The sequence below is a fragment of the Globicephala melas genome, chromosome 4 (genome assembly GCF_963455315.2).
Source record: "Globicephala melas chromosome 4, mGloMel1.2, whole genome shotgun sequence".
NCBI lineage: Eukaryota > Metazoa > Chordata > Mammalia > Artiodactyla > Delphinidae > Globicephala > Globicephala melas.
The window spans coordinates 78320211-78339167 of NC_083317.1; positions in this window are offsets into that span (position 1 = coordinate 78320211).

Genomic DNA, 18957 nt, shown 5'->3' on the forward strand with positions numbered 1-18957 from the left:
AGGATACAAGTATAGAGAAACCAAAGCAGTTCAGATTCATTACAAGATGATTTAAGAAAAGTGCACGGTTCAGAATGCTAAAGAATAAAAATTAAAAATATATATATATAGTATATAGAGTATGCATATATAGTATATATAGAGAGTATATATAGAGTATATATATATTAGCTTGCTGAAGGTAGTTAGATAAGAGACACAGGTGAAGAACAGTAACATCTGTCCAGAAAGGCTTTTTCTTGTTTCTGTATTTCAGCAAGAAAACAAAACAAAAATATGTGTCTAAGAAAATAGAATTATACACACCTATAAGTGCATAATTTTAGAAAGTAAGGATAAATGTATATTTATGTGTGACCTGCTACAACTACTATTAAAGCAACCAGCAACATTAGCCAGAATAAATAGTAAATGCACTGAGAAAATGAAAATGCTACCTTGATACTCTGATTTCCTTGGTTCTGTGAATGTGTATCTCAAGGCTGGCTAACTCGGGAGAGAGGATGTTTGTTTTCCGTTTTTTGTTTTTTTGTTTTTTTGCGGTACACGGGCCTCTCACTGCTGTGGCCTCTCCCATTGCGGAGCACAGGCTCCGGACACGCGGGCTCAGCGGCCATGGCTCACGGGTCCAGCTGCTCCGCGGCATGTGGGATCCTCCCGGATCGGGGCACGAACCCGCGTCCCCTGCATCGGCAGGCGGACTCTCAACCACTGCGCCACCAGGGAAGCCCTGATGTTTGGTTTTGATCAGCCTTTCTGTAAATGTATGACTTTACTCAGAGTGATCAAGATAGGGGTAGCATATGGACCAGGGAAAACAAACATTATTAAGTGTGGTCAGTAATGTCATCTTCATATACTAAGTGTATGCATATGTCCTAGTAATACCTCTCAACTTCTTTATCTGCAAAAATGTGCATGGAGACACCTACCTTGCTTACTTTCTGAGATTTTTTTGTAAAGATCAAATAAAAAAGTTGTGAAAGTACTTTGTAAATGATGGAGTGCCTTGATCTTGCATCTTTTGAAGAGCCATTAGTATATTATCATAGGAGGAGAAGGCAATAAAATAATATTTGAGCAGTGCTATTTGCAGTCTCTGAAAGATGCCAAAGGGAGAGTGGCACTGCCCAAAGGTTTTAGGGAAGGTCAATTCTATATTGACTGAGTTGAAATTACTGGCAAGATGTGTGGGTGTGGGTGATGGTGAGGAGAGGCAATGTACTGAGACCAGGGCTGTGCCAAACCTTCCCAGGAGGCCATCTTCCCACCCAGCCCTGGGGAACAAATGGAAACCAAAGTCCACAGGGCCAGAATTTGATGCTGCCCAAGTTACTTGCACACATACTTCCTGAGTCAATTCCTGCTCTAGAGTATCCTTTCAGAATACAAAAGCAGTGGAAAAACATCTGTGGCTTTATGTCCTATTTGTGATGGAGAAATTCAACTGAATGGATAAGTTTGACCACTCCTTAAACCTTCTCTTTTGAGATAAGTGTCACCAAAGTAGGTTAGTTCACAGTATAACTGTTTGGCTGTATCTCTGCATCTAAGAACTTCAACTGTGACACTGCATGGTATTTAAAGAGATCAAGGAAATGTTTGACACATCTCCAAAATACATTCCCTGTTATCTGTAAGGGAAGTTCCATCTTCCTTTCTTATTTATTTATTTATTTATTTATTTTGCGGTACGCGGGTCTCTCACTGCTGTGGCCCCTCCCGCCGCGGAGCACAGGCTCCGGACGCGCAGGCTCAGTGGCCATGGCTCACGGGCCCAGCCGCTCCGCAGCATGTGGGATCCTCCCTGACCGGGGCACGAACCCGTGTTCCCCGCATCGGCAGGCGGACTCCCAACCACTGCGCCACCAGGGAAGCCCCCATCTTCCTTTCTTAATGAGTTGGGACCAATCTACAATAACCAGTACTATTCCTATTTAATGTTATTCATTACTTCTTCTCTTGCAATCCCCTGAAAATAGGTAATGCCAGGTTCCAAATACCATCAATGTTTGACTGTGAAACTCTGTAATTCTCCCACCAAAGCCCAGTCAGTGGATAAACTTATTAGAAAATGCTACAGAGAGAGCTAAAACCAGCTCTCCTGTTGGGACTGACTGAATGTAGAATCTTGAATTTAGCAGGGACCTTAGATAGTTCAACATCATATCCAGCAGGTATCTCTAAGCTGGTCACTTTGGTTTTCTAATAACGTTACCTATCTATAGATTTAGGTCTCATGACAAAGGAAGTGGGATTAATCAGTACATCATTAGAAACTGTGATGGTATATTTTAACATACAAAATAGAGAGATCATTTAAAACAAGTGATATATCTAGCTATCTTTTTAATTCATCATCTTCCAGTGGCAAATCTAAGTACATTCCTTATGCCAATGCCCTTTTGAAAATAGCGATACTATATTATATTTTATTTAATAGCTAAACCACCTAAATGTAGTTTAGATAAAATATTATGTAGCTGTTATAATTAACATTGTACAAATACAATAGGAAAACATCCACAGTATATTTTTGAAAGTTATAAAATAGGACATAGAATGATCTTAGTTTTTATCAAAACAAAATATCATTATGTGTAACTAATGTATTACAAGAATATCCACAAAAATGTTAACATAGGTTTTCTCTGGGTAATTTAGATTATAGTTTTTTTTTACTTAATTATCTTTTCTAATTTTCTACAATGAAAATATTATAAAGAAGATAAAATAAGAAAAAATTATTGGCACTAGTCATAACATTTGAAAACGTAAAGGTTTTTTAAGCATTCACATTTTCATCACACATTACCTATTCTCCAGTACAAGGGGAAAAAATAGTTTCATACAGTAAATACACCAAAATTTAGCCCTCAGAAATTTTCCAAAAATTAAAGTCAAAAGAAGACTAAAATTCATACCCAAATAAAGACTTTCCTATACACAGATAACTGTATTTTGGGGCAATGACTTTTACCTGCCCACTAATATGCAAAAGCTGCATTCAGGAAATAAAATCAAAGAAGTTTTGAGAGATGGTGACAGATAGTGTCTCTTGGGCAAGTTTTATCACAAGAATTTATGAAACTGCTATGTGGGCCGAGAAGTTACAAACTCTTTATGTAAATTATGTAATGGAAAAAGGTGGGAGAAATATTGTCTTAGAGAGATAAGTCCAATGCACCTCCAGTGAACAGATCCTCTGAGAACAAAGCCCTTAGTTACAGAGGGACTGGACAGAATAATTTGGCAGAAGTTCTAGTTTTCCCAGCAAAAGGTCATAGCAAGTTATGTGGAGTTGGACAGGAAAGGGGTGGCAGTGACCCTGTTTTAAAGAGTAACCTTGGGGAGGCACAGTTGGGGGGCTGTGGAGGGGAGCCATTCCATCCACCCTAACCTTGACTTAGGCCAGCTTCAAAAACATTGGTCTGAAACGAACTAGAGGAAAATAATTTTCCTTTTTCCTCCTGTGTTACGTCAAAAGAATTAGAAGTCGTGGTATAGCCCATCTTTCTTTGAAAAAAGGTCAAGAAAAAATGCCTGGCCAAGGGAATCCACATCCCAAAACATAGCCCTAAATTTCTTTCAAGCCTGCTAACTCTTCCATGACTCTTCTGACATCAGCGCTTCTCCTTGAATACATTCTCTCTCTTAGTAGAGATGCCATTACTTAACTTGAAAAAGGTTTTTTTTCTTTCTTTCCCTTTCATGCTTCTACTTTCTTCAACTTTTGCAAAACTTTAATTATTGTTTGTTTTCCATTGTTAAGCTTCAATCCGAATTGAAGCTTAGCAGAGCTCCATTGGCCTGAGGCGACTCAGCACTGGAGCCTACCTGGCTCTTTAGTGGGGCTAATGGCAGACTCTGGGAGGGCTCACGCCAAGGATTACTTCCCAGAACTTCTGCTGCCACTGTCCTCGTGCCCGCGGTGAGTCACAGCCACGCCCCACCTCTGCAAGAGACCCTCCAACACTAGCAGGTAGGTCTGGTTCAGTCTCCTATGGGGTCACTGCTCCTTCCCCCTGGGTCCTGACGCGCACACTGCGTAGTGTGTGCCCTCTAAGAGTGGAGTCTCTGTTTCCCCCAATACTATCATCAAATCCCTCTAGCCTTCAAAGTCTGATTCTCCAGGAATTCCTCCTCCCGTTGCCGGACGCACAGGCTGGGAAGCCTGACGTGGGGCTCAGAAACTTCACTCCAGTGGGTGGACTTCTGCTGTACAATTGTTCTCCAGTTCACCCAGCGGTTATGAGATTTGATTTTATTGTGATTGCGCCCCTCCTACTGTGTCATCACAGCTTCTCCTTTGTCTTTGGATGTGGGGTTTCGGTGCTCTCGCAAGAGGGAGTGAGCGTACATCCTTCTACTCTGCCATCTTGAACCAATCCAAACAAACACTGAGTTGAGCTCCATTGGGAGCTCAGCCAATCAGTAGGAGGGGCTAAGACACGCAGTTTAGCTCATTGGGAGCTCAGCCAATCAGTAGGAGGGGCTAAGCCACGCAGTTTAGCTCATTGGGAGCTTAGCCAATCAGTAGGAGGGGCTAAGCCATGCAGTTTCGCTTCCTCCATTGGAACCTGAAAGATGCCTTTATTTTTTATTTAAACACAACTTTGTGGGCTATGTGTCAAGATCACTCACCTACAACTCAAAGACACAATAATGTTTGGAGAATTAATGAAGCCAACCTTTCCACAAGATAATGGATAAGGAACAGTAAAGACATAAATTGATTCATTTCGTGTAATCAATTCCTGTATCAGGAAGTAGGCTGGCATAGCAGAGAAAGCTTTGGAGTCAGACAGACCTGGGCTTCAATCCAGACTCCACAACTTACCAGCTGCCTGAGGTTGGGTAGCAATTTAAACATTTTGAGCTTCAGTTTTCTCAAACGTGAAATGGATCCAATATTTACCTTGTAGGACAGTGTAAGAATTAGGGCAGCTAACGGATCTAAAGGCCTCCCTAACAAAGTACTTAAAATATAGTGGGGTTTCAAAACATAGTTTTAAAGGTTTAAGGAAAAGGATGGATAGAAGGAGTCTAATAATCAACTGAATCTATGTGAGAGCAACTTTGAACAACTGGGAGAAGACGCTACACTAACTAGTGATGGTGGAAAATGCCTTAAAGTGATAGGAGTCAGGAAATCTGGGTTCAGATGTAAGTCATTTCTTCTCTCTGGGCATCATTTTTTCACCTTTACTAAGAGGGTATGAACCACTTGACTCCCACATTTCCTTCTAGCTCTGGTAGTCTAGGACTCCACACAGACCTGATGGGGAGTCTCCATTCTAAATCAAGGTGGAGAGCTAAGAGGTCATCTGCAAAGCAGGTCAAATACCAACAATAATAAGGCTGGAATATTTTTAATTGTATCACCTTTATCCCATTACAAATCAAAACTTTCTAGTCCTTGGTTGTATGTTTAAAGAAAACTGCATCTTTAAGAGCATCCTGGAAAAGAAACGAATAAGAACAAGAGACCAAGTTACTAGCTTGTTTTTGTTTTTGAATTTAACAGGCAAGGAACACTGAATGGTAAGAACTTCTTGTTTGGTTTCGTTAGCTGATTCCTCCAACCTATGAGAGCGGCACTTCAGAGAGGGCTGACCTTTCTAGGCTGGGACATCATCCAGCTAGACCTGGTCCACCCAGAGTAAAATTCTCCCTCCCACCAACCCAATTACAACATTGTGAGTAAAGCCTCTTTACCAGTCTCTGAAATAACCCAGTCACAGCTTCCTGGATCCCTGAATATCATAAAGGCTTCCACTTAGAGTTCATTTCACTTAGAACAAAGGATTTTATCTTTGTCAATTGACTACAAGACTACAAAGAAGAATCAAAACTGGATCTTCCTGCATGGAGTTCAGAACTTAGAAGAGGAGATCATGATTTAAGCATCAATCCTAAATTAGAGGTACTTATTATATTACACTATATGTACACACTCATAGTGGAATATTATGCAACCCTCAGAGATGGTATTTTTTAAGACAATTAAATGACAGAAAAATATTCACAGAATAATGCTAAGTGAAAAGTAGGGTCCTAAGCTACACATATCCTATGGTTTTATTTTCAAAACCACAAGTATATACAAATAGGCAAATAAAGATACTAGAAATTCACATATTGAAGTGTTAAAAGGAGTTTATCTTTAGGAGAGGGATCTCACAGAATAATTCTGTAGACAAATATTAATTGTCACAAAAAGATATATTATTATGAAGCAGAAATGCAGCTTATAAAATAATATTAAAACTCACCCACACATGCACTGGAAGCACATGCACCAAAATGTTATAAATGATTATTTCTGCATGACTAACTTATGGATGATTTTTACATTTTTTTTACATCTTTCTAAATTTTCCAATTTTTTTTTTGGCACTGAACATACATAATACTTATGATTGAGGGAAAATATATTCAAGGAAGTATCCCAAGTGAATATAAGTCAGAGTCATAGGGCTATGGCTACAAAAGAAATTAATTGAAATAGAATAAAAATCAAAGACCCCAAAAAGTGGTGGGTAAAGAAACAGTCATACAAGAAATCTCATCAAAGGTAATGTGACACAAGGAGCTTGGAAGGACTCCATCCTAGTCAAAGATGACTATACCTGTGGGCTATGGAAACATAGTTGCTTTTAAAGTCCATCTAATAATCGTTCAGCCCTACCTCCTTAAAGGAGGTTTCCCTAGCTACCAAAACTCATTTGCGACAGATGGACCTTCCCAACAAGATGAAGCACTTCAACAAGATGAAGATGAAACATACACCATTAAGGTAAATGTCCTTTCCCTCTAGGGCACTCTAAACTCCTCTAGGTCAGAAACCACCCTCTGTGCTGCTTGACACCCCACTGTCAACACTGAGTGTTCTGAACAGAACAGGTATTTATGGTGCACACCACATGGGGTATGGCAGAAGGACAAGGATAGAGGGGCAAGGGAGACCTGGAGGTAATCAACCAAGCACTACCAACCATTGGATATATAGCCTTCATAACAATAGTATGGAGAGATTTTAGTGACTTGACAATGAGGAAACGGTGATAACACAGGCAAAGAACTACTGCATTGATAAATGTTCATTTATTTTTAGGGATGGATGTTAATGATTCATTGGACCCATTTAACTTTTCTTATTACATTATTGGCCATACATAAAAGCAAAAGAAGGAAAAGAAATCTTTCCTTAAATCGACCGTGCAGAGAAAATGAAAGTAAATCATTTTGATGTATATCCTTTAAGACTTCTTCTACATTTATGACAGATAATGTTATTTTCTCTACTTCAAAAACTGAGTTATGCTGTAAACATCGTTTCAAAAGCTGCGCTTTACACTTAACATATTGACGAGGATGCTGACACTGACAACGGTAGCAATGTTTATTAAGCACTTACTATGTACCGAACACTGGGCTTTAATTGCATTGGCTCATTTCACACTCACCATAGCCCTGTGCTCCAGGTATTACAATGATCCTCATTTTCCAGATTAGTTACAATGATCCTCATTCTCCAGATTAGTCTACTGAAACTCTGAAAGGTTGAGGAATTTGCTCGTTTGCACAGTCAGTGATAAGAGCTTTAAGTTGATCAAATATCTCTCAGATTTCAAGCCCCTATTTTCCACCACTGTGCTACACTACTCAGTTCATGAATAATTTTCTACAACAGCACATTAGTGACTGTGTAGGGTTCCATTATATAATCATCCATATTTATTTAACTCACCCCTTACTTTTACTTGTTCACGTTGCTTTTTTTCCCCCTTTGCTTTTATAATGACCATGCACTGAACAGCCGTGTAGGTACAGATTTTCATAATCCTTAATTTTTTCCTCTGCATAAATTCCTAGAAATGGAAATGCTGGGTCAAAGAGTTTGTAGATTTAAGGTTCTTGGTATATATGGCCAAATTGCCCCTCCCAGCAATGTTGTAGCAGCTTAAGTCTTAGCAGATTATGAAGCTTATTTATATGTGGAATCATTTTTTAAAAAAAAAAAAAGCTCACAGATACAGACAACAGATTGGTGACTGCTGGGGGTAGAGGGTGAGGAGGGGGCTAAATAGGTAAAAGGGATCAAAAGATATAAACTTCCAGTTATAAAATGAATAAGTCTTGGGGGTGACTATAGTTAATAACACTCTATTGCATATTTGAAAGTTATTAAGAGAGTAGATCGTAAAAGTTCCTACCACAAGAAAAAAATGTGTAACTATGTGTGGTAATGAATGGTAACTGGACTTACTGTGGTGATCAATTCCCAATATATACAAATATTAAATCAGCATATTGTGCACCGGAAACCAATATAATGTTAGATGTCAATTTTACCTCAATTTTTTAAAAATTACCAAAAAATTTTTAAAGAATATGAAGCCCATTTTTCTGCAGGTCAGGAGAGGGTTTCATAATTTAAAAATATATATTTGGCAATAAATAGTTTAAAATAGCACAATATTTGTTTAAATTTGCAATGCTTTTTTGTTTTTTAGTTGTAAGATTGAAAGGTTAGGGGAGTGTATGTTTGAACATTTTTATTAGTCTCATCTCCTTCGTCTTATTGATCCACAAGACTTCTTCATTTATTAAATACATTAACAATCAAACGAATGTTTATGACATCAACAGCTGTTAATGACTGTACTGGCACTCCTGAGGGTTATAGGCATGAGTAATGATGATGTGAAAATTTCAAAACGGACACATCCATTATACAGGTTTATGTATCCCTAACTATAGAGCAAAATGAACCACACCAGCTAGCTTCCAAATTAGAGATTTGATTTGCCTCATTCATTAATTCTGTTTATAAGGATATCTTAACTTGGATACTCTACTTTTTTCTTATATGACTTAGGTTAACCTCCATCGTGAAGCTCTACATGGTACAAATTGTTTCATTTAATTTAATATTTCAAACACATTTGGGGGGACTTTCTCTGTGCCAATCACTGTGCTAGGGAAGAGAGAGAGAGAGAGGTGGAAAGTAGAAGAAAACCTGCAAATATAATTTCTTTCTTTTTTTAAGGAGCACACTGTCGGTGAAAGAATTAGAATTAAATCTGCAAATAGATAATTACAAGAGGGCTGGATAAAGCCTAGTGCAGTAGGAGCATTCTAGGGGCACCAAAGAATCACACTAAGCTATCTAGATACATTTGGATCGAAGAGCTCTTGCACAAGGCAAAACAGGCGCCAAGGACCCAGTATGACCTGCTGCTGAAAGATAACAGCTATATTTTATGTTTCCTTTTGGTGCCATCAGTGATGGGAGAGAACACCTGCCAGCAGGCAGGAGGGTGGGGGGCTGAGGGGGGGAGGGGACAAATGGTATGCAAAGTTTTTTATTCTAGACTTTGATGACAAATTGCCATTATAATGGAATAATCATAGTTCAGGTAGACAAAAATGGAATGGAGTGGCCATTGAGGATCTGGTCTCAGACATGTCCCTGTCACCACTGAGAACTTGAATTTTCTTTACCCAAGGACACCACCAGCATACTCAGAACAACAGCCAACAGCTGCAACTTTATGGTGTCAAGGTCCTGCTTTGTAACTATCAACCATTTCAGATCCCAACCAATCCTTGCTTAACAAGCTTCTCACTTCTTGCCAGCTGCGATTCTACTTCTTGACAAACAACTTGTGTAACTCAATAGCCTTGCAGCTTTTGCCTTTATAAGCTTCCTCTATTTTGCTGTCCAGCCGTCATAACAAACCCAAAGTAATTGTCTCTTTATTTCAAGCAGGTCTCCTTTTCTGCAATTTTGGTTAACAACCTGCATTGTCCAGGGCTGGATCAAACAATATGTGTTTCACTGTATCCCTGTTTAGGGACTAGCAATATCCTGACCCTGAAATGTGTGGTTGGGGCTCCATGTAAACAGAAAGAACTTTAACAGTGTGTCAACCTCAAGTGGACAGAAAGCAGACAGCATTAAGAATGTATCATGAATGTCAGCGAGCAGATAGAAATTCACTACTAGAGGAAGAGATTGATGTGAGAATCAGTCCAAGATTACCCGCCCAAGAAAGTGCATTCCCACCCCCCAGCAGGCAGATGGTTCAACCTGAAGCCCTGTGTTGACCATATTTGAAACGCTCTTTCCTAATATTGCAAGTTTCCATTGATGCAGATGCTGAGTTCTAGTTCCCTCCTAGGGTCCCAAACATCCTGCGTATAACAGCACATGCAGCTCAGGAGACATACCTGAGAAGTGTGAATTCCTGGGATTTAGGAAAGGTCCTTAAATAATAACAAAGTGAAAGTTCTCTAGAACTTCATAGAGAGTTCTAAAGCTATAAGTGACCTCCAAAATTATCTGTTTAGTATGAGGCAGTGGCAGTGAAGAGAAAGGGGAATTCGACTTTTTGAACCCAGGTGTGAATCCCCTCTGGTATTAATTTGCTCTGTGATTTAGAGCAGATGACTTCAACCCCCTGAGCCTTATTTTCCTTCCCTGAAAAAAAGAAAAAAAAAAGTAAGCAATAACCCTTACCAGGACTACTTACAGGGGTAGGAGAGAGAAAATAAAATACTCTGTGGATCAATCAAGTTACAATCTCTATAAATAAAGTTCATTTCCATCATCTTCCAAAAGTAAGCTCCTGCTGTTCCTTCCAAAAACCTGCTCCTCTCATGGTCTTCTGCGACCCCAATGAAGGCCACTCCTTCCTACCAGTTGCTCAAAAAAATCTTGGAGTCATCCTTGTCTCCTTCCCGTCTCATTCCTCCCCATTAAATCAATCAAACACAGGTCGAAACACTTCTTACCACCTCCACCACTACCCGCGTGTCCAAGCTTCCACAGCAATCATCTAGACGCTAAGGAGAAGTCAAAGTACCTAAAACTTGCAATTGAAAGGAGTCTTAAAGGGCATCTAGGTATAGTCCCCAAAATGACAGAGCTAATGCTTCTACTTAGGGGTGCCCAGCACCATTCACTACATGTAGTGGGCAGTGAAAGAGTTACAGCCCCAGAGACTACTGGCTGCCTGGCCTTGTGCACACCGTGTCATCTTTCTGAGCCTCAGTTTCTCTATTTTGAATAAGGTAATTGGTTAAGTGATTTCTTCAAGACCCTTACAGCCAGAAAGACACTTAAGAATATATAGAAGCCTGCTATAAATTACATAACATTGCAACCCACTGCATTGTGGTGGGCCCACGGGGATGAATATTAGTACTGTCATAACAAACTCAAACAGACACACACACACACACACACACACACACAAAGGAAACATTTCCTTCCACAACTAAGAAAGATACAACCTTTAGCGCATGAAGAAAAAAAATGATAGCTAAAATTAGCATCTTAAAAAAATAAACTACATAATCACTGAAGATGAGATTTTCTTAAAACTGTAGAACAATGAGATATAATGATAGCTGTCATAAGAGAGGAAATTGTAGGAGTCAATCTGAAAGGATTTGGGGATGTTCCCCCCCCCCATTGAGATTTGTTTTTCCACATACCACAGTAAGACAGAAAAGCTAAAGTATTTCCCCAGGGCTGTTTTAATCGGTGCCTCATAACACTGTTGTTGACATTAAGAAATTGTCATTCACATTGACTCATTTGCGTATATTGAAGAATCCTTGCATTCCTGGGATAACCCCACTTGATCATGGTGTATGATCCTTTTAATGTGCTGTTGGATTCTGTTTGCTAGTATTTTGTTGAGGATTTTTGCGTCTATGTTTATCAGTGATATCGGCCTGTAGTTTTCTTTCTTTTCGACATCTTTGTCTGGTTTTGGTATCAGGGTGATGGTGGCCTCGTAGAATGAGTTTGGGAGTGTCCCTCCCTCTGCTATATTTTGGAAGAGTTTGAGGATAGGTGTTAGCTCTTCTCTAAATGTTTGATAGAATTTGCCTGTGAAGCCATCTGGTCCTGGGCTTTTGTGTGTTGGAAGATTTTTAATCACAGTTTCAATTTCAGTGCTTGTGATTGGTCTGTTCATATTTTGTATTTCTTCCTGATTCAGTCTTGGCACGTTGTGCATTTCTAAGAATTTGTCCATTTCTTCCAGGTTGTCCATTTTAATGGCATAGAGTTGCTTGTACTAATCTCTCATGATCCTTTGTATTTCTGCAATGTCAGTTGTTACTTCTCCTTTTTCATTTCTAATTCTATTGATTTGAGTCTTCTCCCTTTTTTTCTTGATGAGTCTGGCTAATGGTTTCTCAATTTTGTTTATCTTCTCAAAGAACCAGCTTTTAGTTTTATTGATCTTTGCTATCATTTCCTTCATTTCTTTTTCATTTATTTCTGATCTGATCTTTATGATTTCTTCTGCTAACTTTGGGATTTTTTTGTTCTTCTTTCTCTAATTGCTTTAGCTGTAAGGTTAGGTTGTTTGTTCGAGATGTTTCCTGTTTCTTAAGGTAGGACTGTATTGCTATAAACTTCAGCCCCAAATGAAAGCCAAAGCATGTGTCAGGCTCCTCGTAGTGATATTCTCCAATTTGCATAACAGTGTTCAGTTAACAAGGCCACCTTACGTACATATTCTCATCCATTCTCTAAAAATAGTCCATTTGATGAAGCCTAGATATCACTAGAAAATCTCTCTCAGATGAATTCAAAATATCCCTCTCAATCTGCCTGAAAGAAAAGAACACCTTTTGTTTGCCATTTGACAGTTCAGGAAGCCCTTTCACTTCTCTGGGCTTTTAGAGAAAAGGTGTGACCTGCTTGGGGGGGCGGGATGCAGGGGGTGCAGCAGAGAGGGAGAGAGAAGGAGGCATCAGATCTAATCTTGGCCTTAGTCTGCAGATCAAACTTGAACAAATCACTTCTATTCACTGAGCCTCAGTTCCTAAGCCACTGAATAGAGACGGTTCTTACAGGGCAGTTAAGATCAAAATCAATAGAGAGAGAAGTATGTCCAGGGATTTTGTAGGCTGAAAATGCTGGTCTACAAATCTCATGAACCCTGAGCAGTAAGGAATAGAGCATTTTTCATCGGGTCATGGAGAATATGAGTCTAGATGGAATTACAAGGCAGTAGTGGAGGGGACGCGAGACACAAGTTGGGGACAAGAGGAATCAGCTCATAGAGAGGAGCCCCATCTCTTTGTAGAACCAGTGACAGGCCACCTGGCCTTACCTGAGTAGACTCTGGCCAGTCCTCAAGGATCTTCCTCTCTTCTTGGACAAACGGGGCCAGACCACAGACAGTGGCCAGTGGAGATGTGGTTGGCTCAGAGGAAGCCAAACAAGAGGGTGTTTTCGTGCTGTCACCCCACTCGGTTTGAATCTTGCCTCACCCAGAGGGCTGAGAGTGACGTGCTCAACCTCCAACGAAGGGTCAAATGAAAGGACTGGAGATATTTACAGGGAGGAACTCCACCTGTCAGAGATGGGGAACTGGGTTTGTGGGTGGAGCTTTTCTTGTTCTACAATGACACACCTCTCTCTCCTGTCCACTCCTTCAAGAAGTCCTGGATTTTTCTGCCCACTCCCTCTTTGATTGACCTCTTATGATGGCGTGGGCAGAAGCAGCCTGCTGTCCATTCCTCCCTGGCATCTGTATGCTTCCCATTCACAGTAAGAAAGCTTAAGCCTGAAGACTATCCTCCTTTTATTAACATTATCGATGAGTTGGGTTTTTGGCTATTTGTGATTTTGAGTATCACCATCACTTTCAGATCAGGAGAGGAGAGGCATGTAGAGCAGTATGTCTATAAGAACAAACACAAACTCTCCGGTCAGTATTCCTATTAGACTATTTGCTACGTGACACTCTTTTCCACTTAAGTGGATGTCCCTCTCACTAGACTATGAGCTCCTTGAAGGCAAGGACCACATCTTATTCTCCCATAGATTCCCCACAATGCCCAGTATGTGGCAAGCAGCAAATAAATGCATATTGAATGAATGGTGATCAATTAGTATCTAGTCAGTGAATCCTGATCTGCCATTTAATGGCTTTGCAACTTATGGCAAGTCATATTTTTACCATTCTGAGCTGATATTTCTGTAAATTGAGGATATCATTCCTCCTTCAGGGATGTGGATGGAATTTGAAAGGCAGCCTATGAAAACGAATGTAGGATAAGACTTGACATGGCAACAATGGCTAGAAAATGTAATTGAATCTTAGATTTTGAAACCCAAATAAAAGTTTACTACTTAGAGAGGCATTATAAAGTAAAATATGAACTGTGAAGAGAATCACAGGTCCACGTGTCTTTTTTACACGTCTCCACAGTATCTATGATGTAATCAGTTTATGCTTTCATGCAGCAAGTAGTTAACTGAGCAAGGACCTTGGCCAGTCTCAGCTCTCAGAGCAGACAAGGATCGGAAAATGAACTAGACACAGCCTCTGACATAAGGAGTCAGGAAGATGAAATATGTAGAAAAATGATGAACACCTCAGATAGGATCAGAACAAGCACTGTGGTGAGTCACAGGCAAGAGCAATCCAGGGAGGCTTCACAGAGGAAGAGGCAGCCTTCACTCTGGGCTGTTAAGAAGAGCTGGCATTTCAACAAGTATAGACAATGGAGTTGGATATAAATGTTAACTGTGGGATGGACTGAGCCACTGTTCCCTGATCTCACTGATTTTTGTCCTCCTTAATATAGACTCCAGGATGAAAAGTTTCACATAACTGGTGTGTAGGTCACACCACTTACACACCACAAAACTACAGGGCCATTAGAAGTAATTGCGAGACAAATACTGTTCCCACTGAGCTCCAAGTGTCTTTATGATGGCTCAGGATGGGGGCAAAAGGCGGAGAGGAGCAGAGAGATGCTGGATCCCAGCCCGGTCATTTAGGAGGGGGACCAACCAATGTATTGCTGTTGAAGTTATTGCTGCATTGAGTTAGTTTAAAGGGCAAGATGCTCTGTGAGAAGACACCATGTGTCCACGTGGCGGCTATCTAATTATCACTGGTTTCCAGGGGCTGCTGAACCCTCTTCCCAGCTCCTGCTGCACTCCTGTCACATTGCAGCCTGCGGTAACTGGAGCAGGAAACAATATACATCCAGGAAAGACAACAATCAGAAGAAAGAACGTCACACAGAAAACATGGGCTCTGGTCCCTCATCCGCCGCCCAAGGGGATCGGCAGCAAGTACCTTAGTCTTCGCCAAGCCTCAGTTTCCTCTTCTGTGCAATAAGAATTATAATACAGACCCCACCCACCTCCCTGCGCGAGATTCTGGAGGTAACTCCAGCTTTGTAAATGCTAATATTTAGGCATGAATGGGCAGTGCTATTATGATGGGACATATGATGACACGTGGGATTTGCCTCATGTCTACTGTTCCCAGTTGTATCACAAGCTATGTACAGATCTCCTGGTGGATGAGAACATAATCAACAGCTGAGGAGCACAGAATCACAGAAAAATTTTACTAGATAGGCACTTAGAGATCATTTCTCTTGGAGTGTTGCTTCTCTCTCTTTTGCAACAGCCTTTACAATTGATTCCCCTTCCTCCGCTATTTCAATCCTGTGCTCCCTGGGAGAGAATGTTAAGTTGTTCCTTATTTGGGTTAGGAAACACTGGTTTATTAGACTTCCTCCTCTCCCGCCAGTTTTCAGATGGAGATGGAGTAACACCCTGATGCGCACTCAGCTAGCTCTCATCCTGGCCTCCGCAGGGCTATTCTCTTACATACGTCCTGGGGGCAGCAGATGGACAGGAGAAAGCATGAGTAGGCACGGATCCTCACCACATCTGAACCAGAACCACCTTTTCCACCCTAGCTTTCCCCCCACCCCCAGTGCAGAGGATTGGTACATAGCCATGCATCACTGAGGATAAATAGATTCTGTCTATAAGAATCCCACATCCCTACTCCCCAGCTATGCGCCCTCCCCAGGAGTCTTTTAGGAAAAAGGAGCAGAGTGATGATAAATAGATCCAGGCAGCAGTTGTTGGAGCAAACAGGAACCAGCAGGCTGATTATCAACTGAGGCATGTAAGTGGTATGACTTTCTCCTTCTCCTGAGTTCCAATAGCACACAGCAGGCATCGCTAGCATTACTCCTATTGTGGTTAGTTTTCTCCCCTCACACAAAGCTGTCTACTTTCTGTAAAGGTAGGGGCGATCTCGTAAACATTCTTTTCAGGATCTAGCATGGTACAGGAGCTAGAGGTACCATCCACTAAGGAAGCAGAGGTGCTCAAGAGATGCCTGATAGATGGAAGAATGAATAAATGCACGAACATGTGATCTACTCTGCTCCCCTTCCTGGCTCCATGAGGTCCTGATGCCTGAGAGATGACAAGCAGGAGAAAGAAGCAATAAGTTCCCCCATGATTTTGACATGGAACTAAATTCAGCCCAAAGCATCTTTTTTCCTCTCTCTATTTACTCTGGACAATCTGTCCCTTATCAGATGAGCTCAAGGCTGGTTGGAAATATGCGTATTTTATTTGAAAATATCATCTTCTTCCAGTTTTGTTTTGCTGCACAGACATTTGTCTGCTTTGCTGTGTGTTGTGCATCAGACAGGATTCAGACAAACTGCTTTGGCTTCCTAAACTGTTTTGTTTTCTCCATTCAATTATCATTTACCTCATTTCCCTTCCTGCATCTCGCTCTTATTCTCAAGTTCCAAGTTAACCCACAATTTTGTTGTTACTCAGCTCCAGGCTGAGAAAGGGCACGGAAACTAGAAGGTCTGAGATTTAATCCCCATTTGTCACTCACCAGCAGTGTGACCTTCCAGGAATCCCCTTTCCTATCTTGGTGTGCTTCTCCTTTGCAAAATAAAGTCTGCTCTTGACTGCCACAGAATCTAAGGGCAATTGCTTGAAACTCTCGGGGCACCAGGCTGTAGTCACCCTTGTGCCATTTTCCACATTCAGTGCAGCTGGGGAAGACTTCTCGTCACTTCTGGCTTTGGTTCGAGGCAATGGTCTGGGGTCTACTGGCCGAGTCAAGTCCCTCCCTCTCCACCCCAGATTCCCACCCCACTCCCTGAGCCACCCTCCCGCAGGGCAGCTTCGGGCCTGCAGTCTGAACATTGTACACAGCCCGGCTTACCGAAGGGCCCCATGTTTGGTTTTGCTCTGCTGTCACCATCTTGAGAGCCTTTATAATTTTTGAACAAGGGGCCTGCATTTTCATCTTGCACTGGGGTCACAAACTATGTAGTCAGTCCTGCCCCTTCTCTTCCACCCCCAGCCCCCCAAAGCAAGAAAACTAAGAATCGTTAGGAAGAGGGCAACAATGGGGCAGCTTTGCCAGGCAGGAATGGCCCTGAAGGGATCACCCCAAAGCAGAGCCTTGCCATGGACCTCCCTTCCTTATACATAGAAAACCAGAACGTGGAACTGGCCATAAGCTTCCTCTGTATCAACCTTCTCCCTCTTGGGAGGCTTGGGGGCCTGACTCATGCCAGGGTGTCTCACCATTCCTGCTAAGTACTGGGCTCCTCCCTGCTCTTAGGGCTCAGGTGGAAACGTGGGCTGCCCTGGAGTGGATGTGGAAACCATCCAAACACCACCCGACATGGCAGAGCTGGGCAGGATCTCAGAGAAGAACCCAGACAGCCGTCACAACCCAACTTCCTTTATCAGTGAAACAAACCGCAGCAGATTAGAGAAAGGACTGACCCAAGTTCACACTGTGAGTCAGTTTCCCGGCTGCTCTTGTCATTGATTCTCTTTTAGATCCTTCCCATTTCTATGTAGCTGGGATCCACACGGGGGGAAAAATACTATTCTTCGGTCCCACAGATAACATAGTCCCACACCCAGTGCAGAGACCAGCAGGTTCCGCTCCTCAATTTATATTGGTCAAATTAAATCAAAGATGATCCTGATATCTTAAAACTGCAGCAAGATGAAATGATTACCATTGGGTCTCTTCTCCTATCCCAAGTTCTTCTGAGAGCCTGAGTCATTTCACATGTCTCAGCGGGAAAGAAATCAAAGGAGGAGGGGAAGCTTGACCAAATTTAAACATGTAAATAAATAGAGTAATATAAACTACAATGCAAATAAGACATGCTTTTGAAACACTGAGACTCCAAGGAAAATAGGAAGGGCACTGGTTAGGATAAAAGGTATTGTACATCTGTGTAGGTATGGAGAGTTACTTCTGGGTCCTAGTTCACTAACTCTCTCCGGGTGTTCCTGAGCAAATACATCTTTGAGAAAGTTTCTCTCTCTGGCCTTTGGCTTCCTGGTCAACCACATGAAGACGATCAGACACACTCAAAGTGAAGTCCCTTCGAGGGCTGGCATTCTATGGTTCTAAGTACCGACTGTTATCACCTCCATGTCAGTGTCATGACCAAAAGACTGATCTTCAGAGTAAGATTACATTCTAGAACCTAAGTTGGTGTGGCAAAATAATGAAGACAGCAAAAGAATTCAATTCAAAAAGTTGAGCTCTGACTATAGGAAGTGACCCAGAGAAGAAACTGCTACAGAATTCTTCTGATGCCAAAGAGGATACAACTCTGAGTGACAAAAGCATATCGGAGTGGGTTGGGCCCCCAGATCAAGCCTTGGGCAATAAGGCTCCCACTCCCAAGTGACTCAGTTTGGACTGACACCCCCAGCCCAAGCACAGTCACTTGCACAGTCATTCTGTTCTGTTGGGACATGTGAAGATGAAGGGAAGAGTGGCCTCTGAGGCCAAGGCCATATTACTGAGGGACTTCAACACTAGGCCAAGAAATTTGGTCTTAATTTTCATCTTTATTATGTTTTAAGGACCATATTCCCTGATTGTCTTGACAGTTGATGAGTTCCTGTGAGATGTGACAGCCTCAGATAGCCTCCCCAATCCCATGGGGAAGGGGAGGGAGTGTCCCTTTTGTCTCACTTCATCCCTGACCCAGCCACACTCCTGCAACATGAGGGATCTGGCATGTCGGAAACATTCTGTGACATCTGAACCAAAGCCAGAGCTGCAGTGTGGGCTTCATGACCCAGTCTCAGGC